We start from the raw sequence: 15,799 nt of genomic DNA on the forward strand, positions 1-15,799 counted from the left end.
AAAGTTCCACAATATTCTATACACGGTAAAATCTCCTCAACCTCACAAAAACTCCACAAAACAATTGAAACGTCATCTTCATCATCGTCTCGTCGTCCTCTTCCAACGAATTTCTTAAACATCTCTTCCATCATAGCGGCAAATCGAATGATCTCTTGTCGTCTCCCACTTTCTTTCTCTTCGCCCTAATTGTTTAGATTTTGTGGTGGTGTTTTCGAGAACTCCATTTTCGGTATCAAAGAAATCACAAACAAAGAATGAGTACATCACTACAAGAAAAAAGCTAATTTTCTAGGGGCGTATTCAAAATATTTGAAGGGGAAAATCTGAAATTTTGAAATTAAAATTTTCAAGAGTAGGATACACTCAAAAATCATGGGTGGGAAATTCAAACTTTGTTTGTTCGACACTTTTGACAAATCATGCAAGCCTAAATTTTCGAGGTCGCTCCAAGTGCCTCAGAGGAGTATAATTCATAAGTGCCAACTTTGTTTGAAACTATGAATGTTAATATAACATTATGCGTCAAATCTTGTTAGCTTATGTGATTTTACCACTGAAATGTTAGTAGCTGCAAATAACTTAATTAGATAAAGTTGCTTCTTAAGTTGGAAGATTTAAGAAAATAGAAGGAAAGAACGATGAGCAAAGTCGATAAACTCAAATGAACTAGAAAGATGCAGAACTGAAGCCGACAATTTGATTAAACCGTTTTATTTTAGCTAGATAAAGTTGCTTTTCAAAATAATCAAATTGGTAAGAAAAATATTTTAGCTGGATAAAGTTGTTGATTAAACTTGTACAAAAAAAAAAAAAAAAAAAATTGTTGATTAAAGGCTAACTGCTTTTTGGCTGGGAGCGAGCGGTAAGTCCATTAGTTCGATGATTACCATTTTTTTAGTGCAAAGTTATGAAAAAATGGTAACAAAGTCTTAGAAATACTGATGTTGTCTTAAAAATTGTGAACCACAAAAAATACAAATGATTCAATACAAAAAATAATAATTTTATCACAATTGAATTAAGAAACCGAGGCTTAACATAAAAAAATTGTACAAAATAAAATTGTACTATACAATTAAAGTTTAATGTAAAAACGATCAAGAGCACTGAGAGGTGATGAATATTAACATAATAATGATATTTATACAATCATTTTATATCAATTTTTTTATTATCTCTTCTTATTGGCCAAACAATTAACAAAAAGACAAAGAGGAAGAGGAAGAGCGAGAGTAAAATTATAATTAAACCATGTGAAAGATTATATAAAAGTTTTTCGAAACTGGCTATACCATTAGTCATATTAATAATAAGAAGGTCAAGAACAGAAGAAAAAATAGAAAAGAAAAACAAACTGACATGTGACAATGAGAGTGGGAAAATAATATAAAAAGCATGAAAAAAAGTCTTGGTAGTATAAGAAATTTGTAAGGTTTTTTGGTTTGTTAACGATTGTTTTTGTTCATATTTTCAACTTAGAATTCTCACAAAATCCACTAAAAAGATTGTGTTTATTTATATTTATTATAGATCTTGATTTAACACCACAATTTTATTTTATTTTGATAAAAATATTATTTAAAATTTCAATAAATTTAGAGGGATTAACCCTCAAGAAATAAATTTAGAGAGTTTTTTTTTTTTTTAGTAAGAAATAAATTTAGAGAGTTGCTTTCATCTCTCCCCTACCTATGTATAAAACCATGCATCATAAGGAATTTAGCTTTTAACAATAGGTAAAGAATGGACGAAAGCAGCTGTCATAAATTTAACTAATTTACTATTATGACATCAACATTAATCATATATAGGTTTTGTTTGGTAAAAATAGCAGATAGTTGATAAGTTAACTGATAACTTTTAGCTGATAAGCTAACTGAAGTGTTTGGTAAAAATAGCGGTTCAACTAGCTGATAAATGTAAAATGACATAAAGGATATTCTTAATTCATAATAAAAATTATATCATTAATTTAAGTATTTGTAATTTTGTAAACTAATTTTTCTTTAAAAAAATACTTTAAATTTATTAACTTAATATATCATATATATTATAAATTAAATTAAATTTTATTCACTAAAATTTTATCTTATATTTATTATCATTTAAGTGTTTCCACTTTATAAAAAAAATAACATTTACCTCTAAAAAAAAAAGGTAGCACTAATAGAGTAATACTAATAACAGAGAATAAAGAAAATAACACTTGCTTCAAAAAAAAAAAAAGTAACACTAATAGAATAATAGTATTTTGTTTCGTAAAAAAAAAAAAACGAAGGTATATATTTTTTCAAAAAAAAAAAAAAAAAGGCCAACTGATATATATACAAAAATTGGAATAAAGGGATAGTAGTCTTTATTACGTAGCTCATTATAAAAATTATAATGGATAAAAATACAATTTAAATGAAATAACAAGGGTAAAATTGGAAGAAAAAGTGAGAAGGTATAAGCTCAAACGCTACTTGGAATAGCTTCTGAAAAATAGCTTATAAGCTCGTGAAATAAGCTATAAGCTCATGGTGAAAAAGTGTTACCAAACAGAGCTTTTTTTGTCAAACGAGCTTATAAGCTATAAGCTAAAAGCTAAAAGCTCTTTTTTGGGGTTAACCAAACAGACCCATAGTAGTACAATTTACCAAGAGGTATGATTTATACTTAAGTTTGCTTTGGCTTTTTTATATTCAACATTTGCTATGTTTCTCTCTTGATCCAATGTGGGACATAAAATAGTATTTCTGGGGTATTCTTTAAGCACTTTAAATGGTAAGTTTTTAATGAAAAGTTGTGTATTGAATGCATTAGAAATTGTAATAGTTAACTTTTTAAAAGAATAATTACTAAATTTGGGATGGTTAAAGAGTATCCTGAAGGCACTAGTTAACAAGACCCTTGTTTTATCCATTCGTACAGTATCCTATGTTAGAATCTACACCCTTTTTCTTTTTTTCCGAACTTCAACTTACAGAGAAAATCAATATGGTCAATTGATTAATGAACACTTTTTTTTTTTTTTTGAAAGATGATTAATGAACACTTAACCACTAGCATTTTGGTCATTTTCATTTCATTTTCCCTTAGAGAATGAAGTTTTAAAGTGGATGATTGTTGAACTCACTTACTAGTTTCCAGAAGAAACCTATGTTCACTTTGCACCTTTTTCTTCCATTTACCTTCTTTCTTTGATCTCCTCTTGAATTTATTTTCCTTAGTGCAATATACATATTTAAACATGGATATTTGACAACATTTCTTTCATAATTGCTCAAAAAAAAAAAAAAAAAAACATTTCTTTCATAAGGAACCCATCACCACTACCTGCCCCTACTGTATCTTTATTCTTACTCGTTCATTCCTTTCAATTGCCATGAATGGAATACGGCAGTATATAAATTACCTTTTTGCTTGGCCTCGAATTTAAAGTAATGATGTCTCTTGGTGACAGACTGTTTATCATTGAGGAAGGTATAACATTGCAAGGAAAGATGGACTAACAAAAGTTCAAGATATTGAGTAATACCCTCCTAGTTAGTTATGTAAGGGCTGAAAATGAGTTGAATCGAACATGCCTGAACTTAACTCGACTCGATAAGAATTAGTTCGGCTCAAAATTCGACTCAAGTTTAAAACGAATATTTTTTTAACTCGAGTTCGGCTCGTTAAGTTTACAAACAACTCGGTTCAGCTCTTTTTTTTTAAACACGGTTCGGCTCGTTAGTATTAACTTATGTTAGATATTAGGCCAAATACCTCCCTAGGTCCTTTAAATTTCACGTTTGTTTCAGATAGGTCCTTTAAGTTTCGAGTTTGTTTCGGATAGATCCTTTCTGTCAACCTCCGTTAAGCCAAAGTTGTTTTGTCCGTTAAAGCAAAGCTAATATGTCCGTTAAGTGGGTGAGTTGGTTCTCTCTGACACTTGGCATCAATCTTTTCCCTAACCAAATCAACTTTGGCTTAACGGAGGTTGATAGAAAGGACCTATCTGAAACAAACTCGAAACTTAAATGACCTATCTGAAACCTTGGAAATTTAAAGGACCTATCTGAAACAAACTCGAAACTTAAATGACTTATCTGAAACCTTAAAAACTTAAAGGATCTATCGAAAACAAACATGAAACTTAAAGGATCCAGAGAGATATTTGGTTAGATATTATTCTCCTAGTTAGTTTTAATGGTCAATTTGAAATTCAAATGTAAATCTGAGTCATAGATATGTGCAAACTACTTTTCTCTCTTCATTTGTACTATCTATTTATACCTTCGATTTAGAAAATTTAATGAATTGAATTATTTTCATCAAGGCCGTCCTTGAGAATTCGGAGGTTCGACTCGAGGAATGAAAAGAGGCTAGTGATAAAATCAAAACGTATTTTTTTTAAAGAGCAATGTTCTATTATATTTTTTAAAAGATAAATACAAGGTGTCGTATATATGCGGTACACCCAAAGGTGAAAATGATTACCGTATACATGAGGAACCTTCACCTAACATCAAAAGCAAGAGGAACTAATTCTAATAGGCCTAAAAGGCTAAAACAAGAGGGCAGAAAATGAAACCTGCACAAAACCACCAAAAGCCATGCGCGCACAAAGCTGGCAGCACAACAACCAAGCAGTCACAACAACAACAAAAAAAAAAACCCACAAAGCTGGCAGCACAAAAGCCAAAGCAGTCACAACAACAACAAAAAAATTGCAGCCCTGTTTAAATTAAAAATGAAGTCCGTAAACATAAAAATAAATAATATAATAAATAATATAAAACGAGTTTAGGCGAATACCTTCAAAACGAGTCTTGATTCACACCAAAACGAGACTTCCTACGCACATTTACTGAAGCAAATTCATCAATCAACTCTTCGTATTGTATATTTCGCAACATAGGATTCTCAATTGCTATCACTGTTCTTGAGCAATTCTGCAATGTCGAAGTTGAACCACATCATTAGACATACAATGTTGAGATTGAACCATAAAATAAAATTAAAACATAATTAGTAATTATCAAACATATATGATATATAAATTCAATTATACACTGAAATTTGAATAATTTTAACAAAACTCCTAAAACAGTAAATATGCATAAATCAATTAAAACTAATTCTGTTAATAATCAACCAAATCTTTATCAATCTCTATTTTAGCAATTTCAACATTCAACAAACAGTGTTGTTTTGGAAAGGGGAAAATCGATTGAAATTTAAAACAGTGTTGTTTTCAACATTCAACAAATCTCTATCAATCTCTATTTTAGCAATTTCAACATTCAAACTAATGAAAGAGAGTTTATTTACTTACCAAACAGTGTTGTTTTGGAAAGGGAAAAACCGATTGAAACCTTGAGAGGTGAGAGTCTAAGTGAATCAGTGATGATTTGGTGAAGAAGGAAGAAGAAGAAGACGGAAAGCCTGATGATGTGAATCAGTTGATGATTAATCAGTGATGATGGTTGTGAATCGGTGATGGAATGGAAGAAAATCATTGAGGACTGATGAGCGAGCGACGAGCGTGAAACTTGACAACGCGTTTCAACTTGTGAGGAATGAAATAATTTTTTTTATTGGAGGATAGTATACTACTGGATATTAAAAAAAAATTGAGGCCTATCCGTGGGGGAGGCCCAGCTCGGTTGAGCTGTTTGCACCCCCTCGGAGCCGGGCCTGATTTTCATTCATAACCCTATTTTCATTCACATTATTAAACATAAAATTTCAAAATTCTCATATTTGTCAAACAACATATATTTCATATAAATACGTGTTCATGGACACGTTTGTTTCTATTTTATTCCAGCAGGTTTTGAAGGCCGTCATGTGTTAGATGTGTATTCCCTACCTTAAATTGTGTTGCTCTTTAAGTATAATTTTTTTTGACATTCCATTACTCAATTTTGGTATAGTATATTCACATTGTCTTCTTAAACATTATTGATATCTTTTTCTTATTTTTGCCAATTTTTGCAAGTTTATGTGAAATGACATATTGAACCTACATTAATAAGATATTACTAGTATATTGCATTCACAATGGATAGGATATGAAGAGTAAAATAACCACATAATGCCACGTGGCACATTCTAATTGGGCAATGGTATATACCATTATGGTACGCAAGTGATATCCCTTATCCTATCATGTGTTTGATGCACACATGATAAGCACCAGGATAATAATATTTTATCATATTTAATTACAAAATTACCCTTATAATTAATAACATTTTTAACATATTTTAATAGATTTTCGTATTATACATATTACAACAACATCGCAGAATAGAGGAAAAATTTGAAATTCATGGATGGCCATAAAAAAATAAAATCAAAAGGAATCTGAAATGAAAAAAGAATAAAGAATAGAAATCTAAAAGAAAAAAAAAAAAGAGGAGGAAAGTTCAAATCCATAAAATAAAAAAATTGAATTTAGAAAGAGAAAAAAAGGAAGACAAATCCATAAAAAAAATGAATTTAAGAAATTGAACTTTCAAAATGTTTCAAAATGATTATCAATAACATTCTGGAAGATAGAAGGAATAGAGATTGATCATGGTAAACAAAAAAATTATCGATAGAATGATTTAATTGATAAAGAAACGGAATGATTATCAAATGATAAAGAAACAAAAAAAAAAATAGGAACTGAATGATTATCGATACGATAATGATAATGAAAAGAATTAGTTCATTTTGAAATCGAAAAAAATAAAAAAGGAATAGAAACTGATAAAAAAAATAAAAAAAAAGTCCACAACAAGAAGAAAAAAAATGGATTCAATAAAAAAACAAATTGAAATCGATAATTAAAATGGAGAAATTAGAAAAAAGAGGAAGAAGAAGATGATAGGAATGGATAAATGAATCACTTGGAGATGATACGAGAGGCGCACCAAGAAGATTCATTTTGCATATCGGATAGGTTAATTTTAACCCAACCTAAATTTAGGATAGAAAATACAAAGGAGTGATAAGATAAAATAAGTAAAATGAATAATTTATCCTATCTCATTGTTGCACCAAAGAGAAGATTGAAATAGGATATGATATACTAATTATATCATGTTTCTCTATCCTGCGCACCAAACAGACCTTTATTCGTTATCTTGTAATACTTGCCATATTGACATGATCAGACTATTAGTTATTGCTATGTAATAGCAAAATTTTCATATGGGGTCACATAACATGTACTCAATATGATTAGTTATTCGAATTATTATTTTGTAGAAGGAGGTGAAAAACACAAGTGAGTTGCTTGGTTTGAAACATGGAACTGCATGACCTGCTCCTCTAAATGTTGCAAACGTAAGCCTTTGGTATTCTTCATACCACCCGCTGGTCTGTTTTTCAAGGAGGAACCTATCATTTAAATGTTAACAAAAAGATAGTAAAAGGCTTGTGATACATGTAAGTGAATTCCAAACTTCTACTAAGGTTTCTCTTTTGCCCCTTATAACTGCTCACAAATTTTAAATATAATGTTCGGTAGGTATCTACCGAATGACCTTTAAACACAAAAATATATTGTTTGATGTTTACGAACCAAATGGTTGAGTATTTGTATAGGCCAAAAGAGCGAATTCAATTCCATTTTTTCCTTTGAAATTTGAAAAATACAAACAAAAATTGTTATCGATTTTTAAGAATAAATTCCTCATTTATTTATAATCACCAATGATTTAATCATAATTAATCATTAAACTCGTAAAACTTTAATAGATTAGTAGTATATGTGAAATCCCTTTTTTTTCTTTTAAATTTCAAAAATACAACAAATTTGTTAATGATTTTTAAGGCCTAAATTTCTGATTATCTATATTTTTAATAATGATTTAACTGTAATGGACCATTAACCAAGGTTAATTTAAGAATTTTGATGGATAATTTTACTTTAAGTGAAATGTTAAAGAATGTCATAGACACTAATTAAAGAAACTAATAATATAAAAATATTTTATTGGAAGGTGGTGAAAAATGAAATAGTCAATTTTTAAAGGTTAAAAAAAATTGTTTTATTGCAAATATTTTATTGGACAAAACCTTACTCTAATACACTTCTCTTATCAACCAAATACACATGTTACTCAAGAAATTCACGTAAAATGAGAATTTAATAAACCTTAGAACTTCGATGGGTGGTAGCTATGCACTAGACAATTGTCATAGTGCAACGAACTTTAGAAATAAAGTTAGAGGGATAAACCCTCAAGAAATAAATTTAGAGAGCTGTTTTTGTACTACCATTTGTTGAAGAAAATCAATCCCAAAATCATGCAACATGAAGGAATTAATGAAGTTTCAACAGCAGATCGTAAATACAAAAGCAGCTAACGCATAAATTTAATTGAACTCAATAGACAACGAATGACCAATATTATAACCCGGGTTCTTTTATGGGTTTGTTTTTTTATCATCTATTTTAATAATTGTCTTTATGCTTTTGGTTTTCATAATCCAAGGATTAGTAAAACCGATAGATGGGTACATACAAGTCTAAGATAGAAATGTTGCACATTAACACTTGTCTAAAGACACACGATGGGAACTTTTCCTTTTTGCTTAAATTTAGTTTAACAAAGACTAAATATCATACACAAGAAATAAGTTTGAGAATGAGTTGAATCGAATTCGTATGAGCTCGACTAGATAAGAATTGATTCATATTGAAACTTGATTTGAGCACGAAGCTAATATTTTATTTAGCTCAAATTCGGCTAGTTTAAAGTTTACGATTATTAGAGATATATGTTAGATATTAGTTAGTATTAGTTAAGTAGTAGTATATATAGTTGTAACCACCTCATTAGAAGGTGTCTCTTATCATTTGTAATATTCCATTTCAATCAATACAAAGAGTTTGTTAGTTTTTCCTCCTTCTTTCCATGGATGCCATGTTTCTTAACAACGATCAATTCAGTTTGGCTTGTAAGCTTCAACTAAAAATTCATTAACGACATTCTTTGAGAAGAAAATTATGCAAGGTTGCACAAGTCAACACAACTTCTACAAATAATGTCTTAAGAAATAGTGACGCATCGCTGCCCTTAAAAATTGTGAACCACAAATAATACAAAATAGTTCACTGATTTCTTTAAAAAATAAAAAAAAAACTTTCAATAAATTTAGAGGGATAGACCCTTGAGAAATAAATATGAAAAGTTGCTTGCAACTCTCCAGATCCGTCGCAAAAAACCAATTCCAGAATCATACATAGTAAAGAATTAATTAAGACTGATGCTAGTCACAGTATTAATTTACTAAACTTTTAACAACGATTAAGAGAGTTGAAAGCAGCCTACCATAAATCTGATAAGTTTAATACTATGACATCCTCATACTAAGCTTTGGCTTTTATAATCCACATTTGCTATGTCTCTTACTAGACCTCCCGATGTGGGACTTAAAGCACTGCGGTGATACAAAATAATTATATTCATTCGTACATTATGCTATGTGAGAATCTAAACCCTTTTTCTTTTATTTTGAACTTCAACTTACGGGTAAAATCAATATGGTCAACTAATGAGGACTTAACCACTAGGATTTGGGTTACAAAATGAAGTTTTAAAATGGATGATTGTTGAACCCACTTACTAGTTTCCAGAAGAAACTTATGTTCACTCTTCACCTTTTTCTTCCATTTACCTTCTTTCTTTGATCTCCTCTTTAATTTATTTTCCTTGGTGCAATATACATATTTAAACATGGATCTTTGACAACATTTCTTTCATAAGGAACCCATGACCACTACTAGCCCCTTCTGTATCTTTATTCTTACTCGTTCATTCCATTCAATTGCCATCAATGGAATATGGCAGTATATAAGTTACCTTTTTGCTTGGCCTCGAATTTAAGGTAATGATGTCCCTTGGTGACAGACCGTTTATCATTGAGGAAGGTATAACATTGCAAGGAAAGATGGATTTACAAAAGTTTCAGATATTGGAGAATACCCTCCTAGTTATATACGGCAGTATATAAGTTTCCATCTTCAGATATAAGGAAAGATGGAAATTCGATTTAGCTATTGGTATGTAATAGCTAAATTTTCATATCGAGTCACGTAACATGTATCCAATATAATTAATTATTCGAATTATTTTGTAGAAGGAGGTGAAAATGCAAGTGATGACTCTTAATTAAAGGTGGGTATGGTTCGGTTCAGAATAAAAACTGAACGGAACTGAACTGTCTGGTTAATTTAAAATAAGCTTAAATATGTAAAAGATCCATGTAAGTTCGCGTATTTTTTGTTTTTGTCCCTGTAAGTTTTTTTTCTAAAATGAACCATGTATCTTCTTAACCTTTTGAAAATAGTCTTTGCCGTCAACTTCTGTCAACAAAAACATCATGGTGGCTAACGGAGCACACGTGGTAGTTCATGAGTTGGCACATTTGATGAGATGGCATGAGAGATGATAAGTTTTTAAAATACAGGGACTAAAATCAAAAACGTAAATTGACACAGGGATGAAATTAAAAAAACGTTCAATCTTCTTCTTCCTCTCAAATTTCAGTCTTCTTCTTCCTCTCAAACTTTCCCCAATCTATCACATACTTTGCACCCTTGAACCAAAACTCATATCCTTCAACAATTTATTCTAATTCCATTACTCAATCGTATGTTTTGATTGTAATGTTAAGTTGAAACATTGTATGCTACTTAAGTTTGATTAATTTAGTGATGTTTGTTGCAATTGATTGTAAATCCCTCCTTTTTTCCACAATTCCCTCTTATTCTTCTAGATTGCTACCAATTACCATACACAAATAGTCAGATCCCCTTTCATCTTTTCTCACTCACATTCAAATTCAAACCCTAATTTCTCAAATTTTCATATGTATAAAACGCCAGGTTGTGGAAAGGGGCATTTCAACATACACATACTTGAAAATCCAAAAGAAGTGGCACATGGATTTCTTCCATTTTAGCAGCAAGAGACAAACAAGCAACAACAGTAATCTGAGTGATCCATGGCTTATCCTTTTGAAATATCAAACTAGTAACGAATCTATCACATAATCATTTTATTGGGTGAAATCGTGTATAACCACTCCTATTAATTGTGAAATCGTAGAATCATGATCTTTGAATCAATTTCTCAATTATGGTCACAGTGGAAAAGATGCGGCGTTTTCAATCGCGGGTCAGAGAAATGAAGGAGATAGAGGTTGTTGTTGTTGGGTTTGAGACACCTTCTATGGAGAAGATGAAGAGAAAAGGTTGTTTCATTGTGACAAAGGGAGAGAAAGCAGAGCCATTTTCAACTGTGTAATTTGAACATGTGTTTGAATTGTGTAATTTTATGTTTTTATGTAATTGATGAAGAGAGTTCGTGTTGTTTTAATGTGTTGATGAATGGTGGATTTTGTTATTGTTGATTGATGATTATTAGTTTTGTTTAAAAAAATATGTTTGTTTTTTCTTTCTTTTCCTGGGTTTGGTGTTGATGATTTATGAATATGGTGATGAAGATGAAGAACAATAAGATCTTGATTTTAAATTTTTTATTTTAGTCCATGTGGTAATTTACGTTTTTTATTTTAGTCTCTGTCTTTACATAATTAATCATCTCTCATGCCATCTCATCAAATGTGCCAACTCATGACTTGCCACCTGTGCTCCGTTAGGCACAGTGGCGTTTTTGTTGACAGAAGCCAACGGCAAGGACCATTTTCAAAAGGTTAAGAATATACAGGGTTTATTTTAGAAAGAAAAAAAAACTTACAAGGACGAAAACCAAAAATGCGCGAACTTACAGGGACCTTTTACATATTTAAGTCTTTAAAATATTTGAACTGAATCGAATTATTTACATTTCGAACTGAACCGAACTGTTCCAAACCAAACTAAACTGTTCTGAACATAACCGAACTATTATTATTGGTACAGTTAAAAAAATATTTAAAAAAAAAATACAAATGAAATTGAATTTTAGTTATCAAACTGAACCAAACTGTTTTGAACAGTTCAGTTTCAAAATTGTTTATAATGGTTCATTTTTTTTTTTTTAGTTTGGTTCAGTTCAGTTCATCAGTTCGATTCGATTTTTTGATTTTTTTTTCCCACCCTTACTCTTAGTGGCATACTGTTTATCATAGTGGAGGGTAGAACATCTTAAATTTATTGTTCTTATAAATATCTCAAATTTTATTTTTAATTCCTCTAAAATATTCGGTAAGTTTTGTCTCACCAAACTACATGTTCTTGCTTTTAAAATTTTGAATTATTTTTTCCAATCATGTTTAGTACATTATGTATGTGAATCTCTTCTCGTTTCTCACTTTCTTTCCCTTTGTCCTTATTCTTTAGATATGTGGCAGTGTTTATGAGAACTCCATATTTGGCATCAAAGAAGTAACAAATAAATAATGAGCACATCCCTACAAGAAAAATGCTACTTTTTTTTTTTTCGATTTTCCGACTAAGTTATGCCCAATTTTGTTCGTCATTACACAATATGTTCAACTAAGTTATGCTCAATTTCAACATGGTATTAGTGTCTATCGATTAAATCATCTACTATTTAATTACCGGTGTCAAACCCAATATGATGGGTGTGAGGGAGTGTATTAGAAAAAAAAAACTCATGTCTCACATTAAATAAATAAGACTTTTTTTTAAAGGATAGATATGACTCTTGATAAGTCATTTAATTACGGCATAATCGATATACACAATGAATTTTGTTTCCCACGAGGCCAATACACACAATTACTTTAGTTCCCAAGTATACATAATTACTTTAGTTCCCACAAGTTAGAATTTGAACTTATTAAATGCAAAGACTCAATTAAGAGTCGAGCCTCGATCATAGATCTACTTGCATAATAAAGGCTTATACATTATTTGGTCTCATAACTTATTTTTGGTTTTCACTTTGGTCCTCTAACTATAAAATGTTTCAATTTGGTCCCATAAATCTTCTGTCGTTTACCGTTTTGGTCCTCTCCGTTAGTTTTTAACATCAAATGTCTAAGGTAAATCATGTTTAAAGGTGGTCCACCATAGACTTTATTAAATTTTTAAATTTTAACCTTTTAAATTTTTCATTAAAAGATGATTGTTGGATCATGCAGGGTCTATTGCATTTTATTGTAAATCACCAACACCTAATATTTTTCTACCTATCTTCATCTCCTTCTCCCATCTTCTTCTTCATCTTCATCTTCATCAACACAATCATTCCTAATAAAAAAATTACTACCAGAACCATAATCATTCCTAAAAAAAAAATTAAAATAGAGAATCGTCATCATCTTTCTTTCATTCATTCTTCAATCATCAAGACTCATTGCTCCTCAACAACCTAGAATCAATCACAACAGCAGCAACACAACAGCAACAACAACAGCAACAACAATACCAAATGAAATTCATCATGAATTAAAAACAAAAAGAACAAAGATAAAAAAAAAAAAAAAAACCTTGGAGAAGGACCAGAAGAAAACAGAAGCAGAAGAAGGGTCACGTAGCTGCGATGAAGCTAGTAAGCGAGAACCGAGAGAGACAAGGCCATGTAAAGGTGAAGAACATGATTTGTAACGTAGTTGCTCAGCTGAAGGTCCCAACAACCTATCCCATCGTCAACAGAGAAAGAGGCTAAAACAAATTCCATACTTCGGTACCGAGAGTTTTACGGCGGCCGGCCGGTGCGTTTTTCGGGAAGATGTTAAGAGTCCCACATCAGATAGGACATGGCCTGACAATGTGTTTATAAGTGGGGGCAATCCTCACCTCACAAGCCGGTTTTATGGGGTTGTGTTAGGCCCAACCACGATTTCTAAGATGGTATCAGAGCCTCCTCCAAGATCCGTTGGGCCACCTGCTATCAGGTTTCCGTTATCAGGCCACCCACCATTTATGTCCACGAACCAAGCCCAATAGTGCTGGTCGTGAGGGGGGTGTTAAGAGTCCCACATCGGATAGAACATGGCCTGACAATGTGTTTATAAGTGGGGGCAATCCTCATCTCACAAGCCGGTTTTGTGGGGTTGTGTTAGGCCCAACCACGATTTCTAAGAGATGAATTGTTCAATGCGGCGACTCCAGCTTGCTGTTCGGTTTGCGACGGACAAGGAATCTTTGACCCATTTCTATTTTTTGTTGCAGATAGCAAGATTTATGTTGACTCTGAAGATCTATGTCATTACATATTATAAATTCATGTTTGAGTTGGTTCAGATTGTGCGATAGGTGATGATATTGTTATGAATTTAATTTAGTTCTATGAAATTGAGAAGCATTTCAACAGGTGATGAATTGATTTGGCTGTCGCATGATCCATTCGTGTGATTGACTTGCTAGTGTCGAGGATCGATTCTTTTTGGTATAAAGTTGATTATTTAAGATTGATTTTTTCCCCTTTTTTGGCTTTCTGGATTTTTTTATATATATAATTGTTGTTTTTATTAGAATTAGAATAGAATTGTTAAATTTATTTATTTTGCTGTTTTTCTGGGCTTATTTGTTTAAGTTTTTCTCGATTTTATATGAACAATGTTGAAGATGATGAAGATAAGAGGAAGAAGAGAAGGAAAAAAAAAACCAGATATGTGCGGTTCATTGTAGTATAATATGAACCTGCAATCTAACGGTCATAATTATATTAAAAATATTAGACATAAAAAAATTAACTGTGATGACCAAAATAGATAACGACAAAAAATATAAGGGATCAGTTTGAAACACTTTATAGTTACGGGACCAAAGTGAAAACCAAAAATAAGTTAAGAGACTAAATGATGTATTAAGCCCATAATAAATGGATGTCAATGCCCCAACACAATTTATTGCCAATTTATACTTATATCGTAACACAATTTATTCGAGGGTTTATCCCTCTATATTTATTGCCAATTTTTTTTTAAAAATTCAATAAATTTAGAGGGAAAAACCCTCGAAAAATAAATTTAAAGAGTGGTTCCTATCTCCCTCAAATCATTGTAGAAAACCAACGAATTAATTAGTTTTGAGTTAATTAAGTTTTTATAATATTCACAGTTTTGTTTTTATTCCCTATAAAATAAATGATTTTATTTTGTAGGGACTAAAAACAAAACAATATTTATAAGGATTAAAAACCTAATTAACCCATTAGTTTTTAACGATGATTTGAAAGAAAAAAGAGCAGCTACCATAAATTTAAAATGTTTAATACTATGACATCTTTATACTCACCTTTGGCTTTTATAATCCACTTTATCACAAAACGTTCCGATGTGGGACTTGTAGTACTGCGGTGATGCAAAAAAAATTATTCATTCGTACAGTATAATGTGAGAATCTATACCCTTTTCTTTTATTTTGAACTTCAACTTACGAATAAAATCAATATGGTCAACTAATGAGGACTTAACCACTAGGATTTGGGTCATTTTCATTTCATTATCTCTTATAAAATGAATTTTTAAAACTTCATTCTTTCATAAATTGAGTAATGGAATGTCAGAAGAAACTTATCTTTATTTTTCATCTTTTTCTTCCATTTACCTTCTTTCTTTGATCTCCTCTTGAATTTGTTTTCCATAGTGCAATATACATATTTAAACATGGATCTTTGACAACATTTCTTTCATAAGGAACCCATGACCACTACCTGCCCCTACTGTATCTTTATTCTTTACTCGTTCATTCCTTTCTTTTGCCATCAAATGGGATATGAAAGTATATAAGTTACCTTTTCGTTTGGCCTCGATTTTAAGGTAATGTCCCTTAGCGACAAACTGTTTATCATTGAGGAAAGTATACCATTGCAAAGAAAGATGGATTAACAAAAGTTCAAGGTGTTGGAGT

Source organism: Medicago truncatula, chromosome 4 (genome assembly GCF_003473485.1).
Source record: "Medicago truncatula cultivar Jemalong A17 chromosome 4, MtrunA17r5.0-ANR, whole genome shotgun sequence".
In the NCBI taxonomy this organism is placed as follows: domain Eukaryota; kingdom Viridiplantae; phylum Streptophyta; class Magnoliopsida; order Fabales; family Fabaceae; genus Medicago; species Medicago truncatula.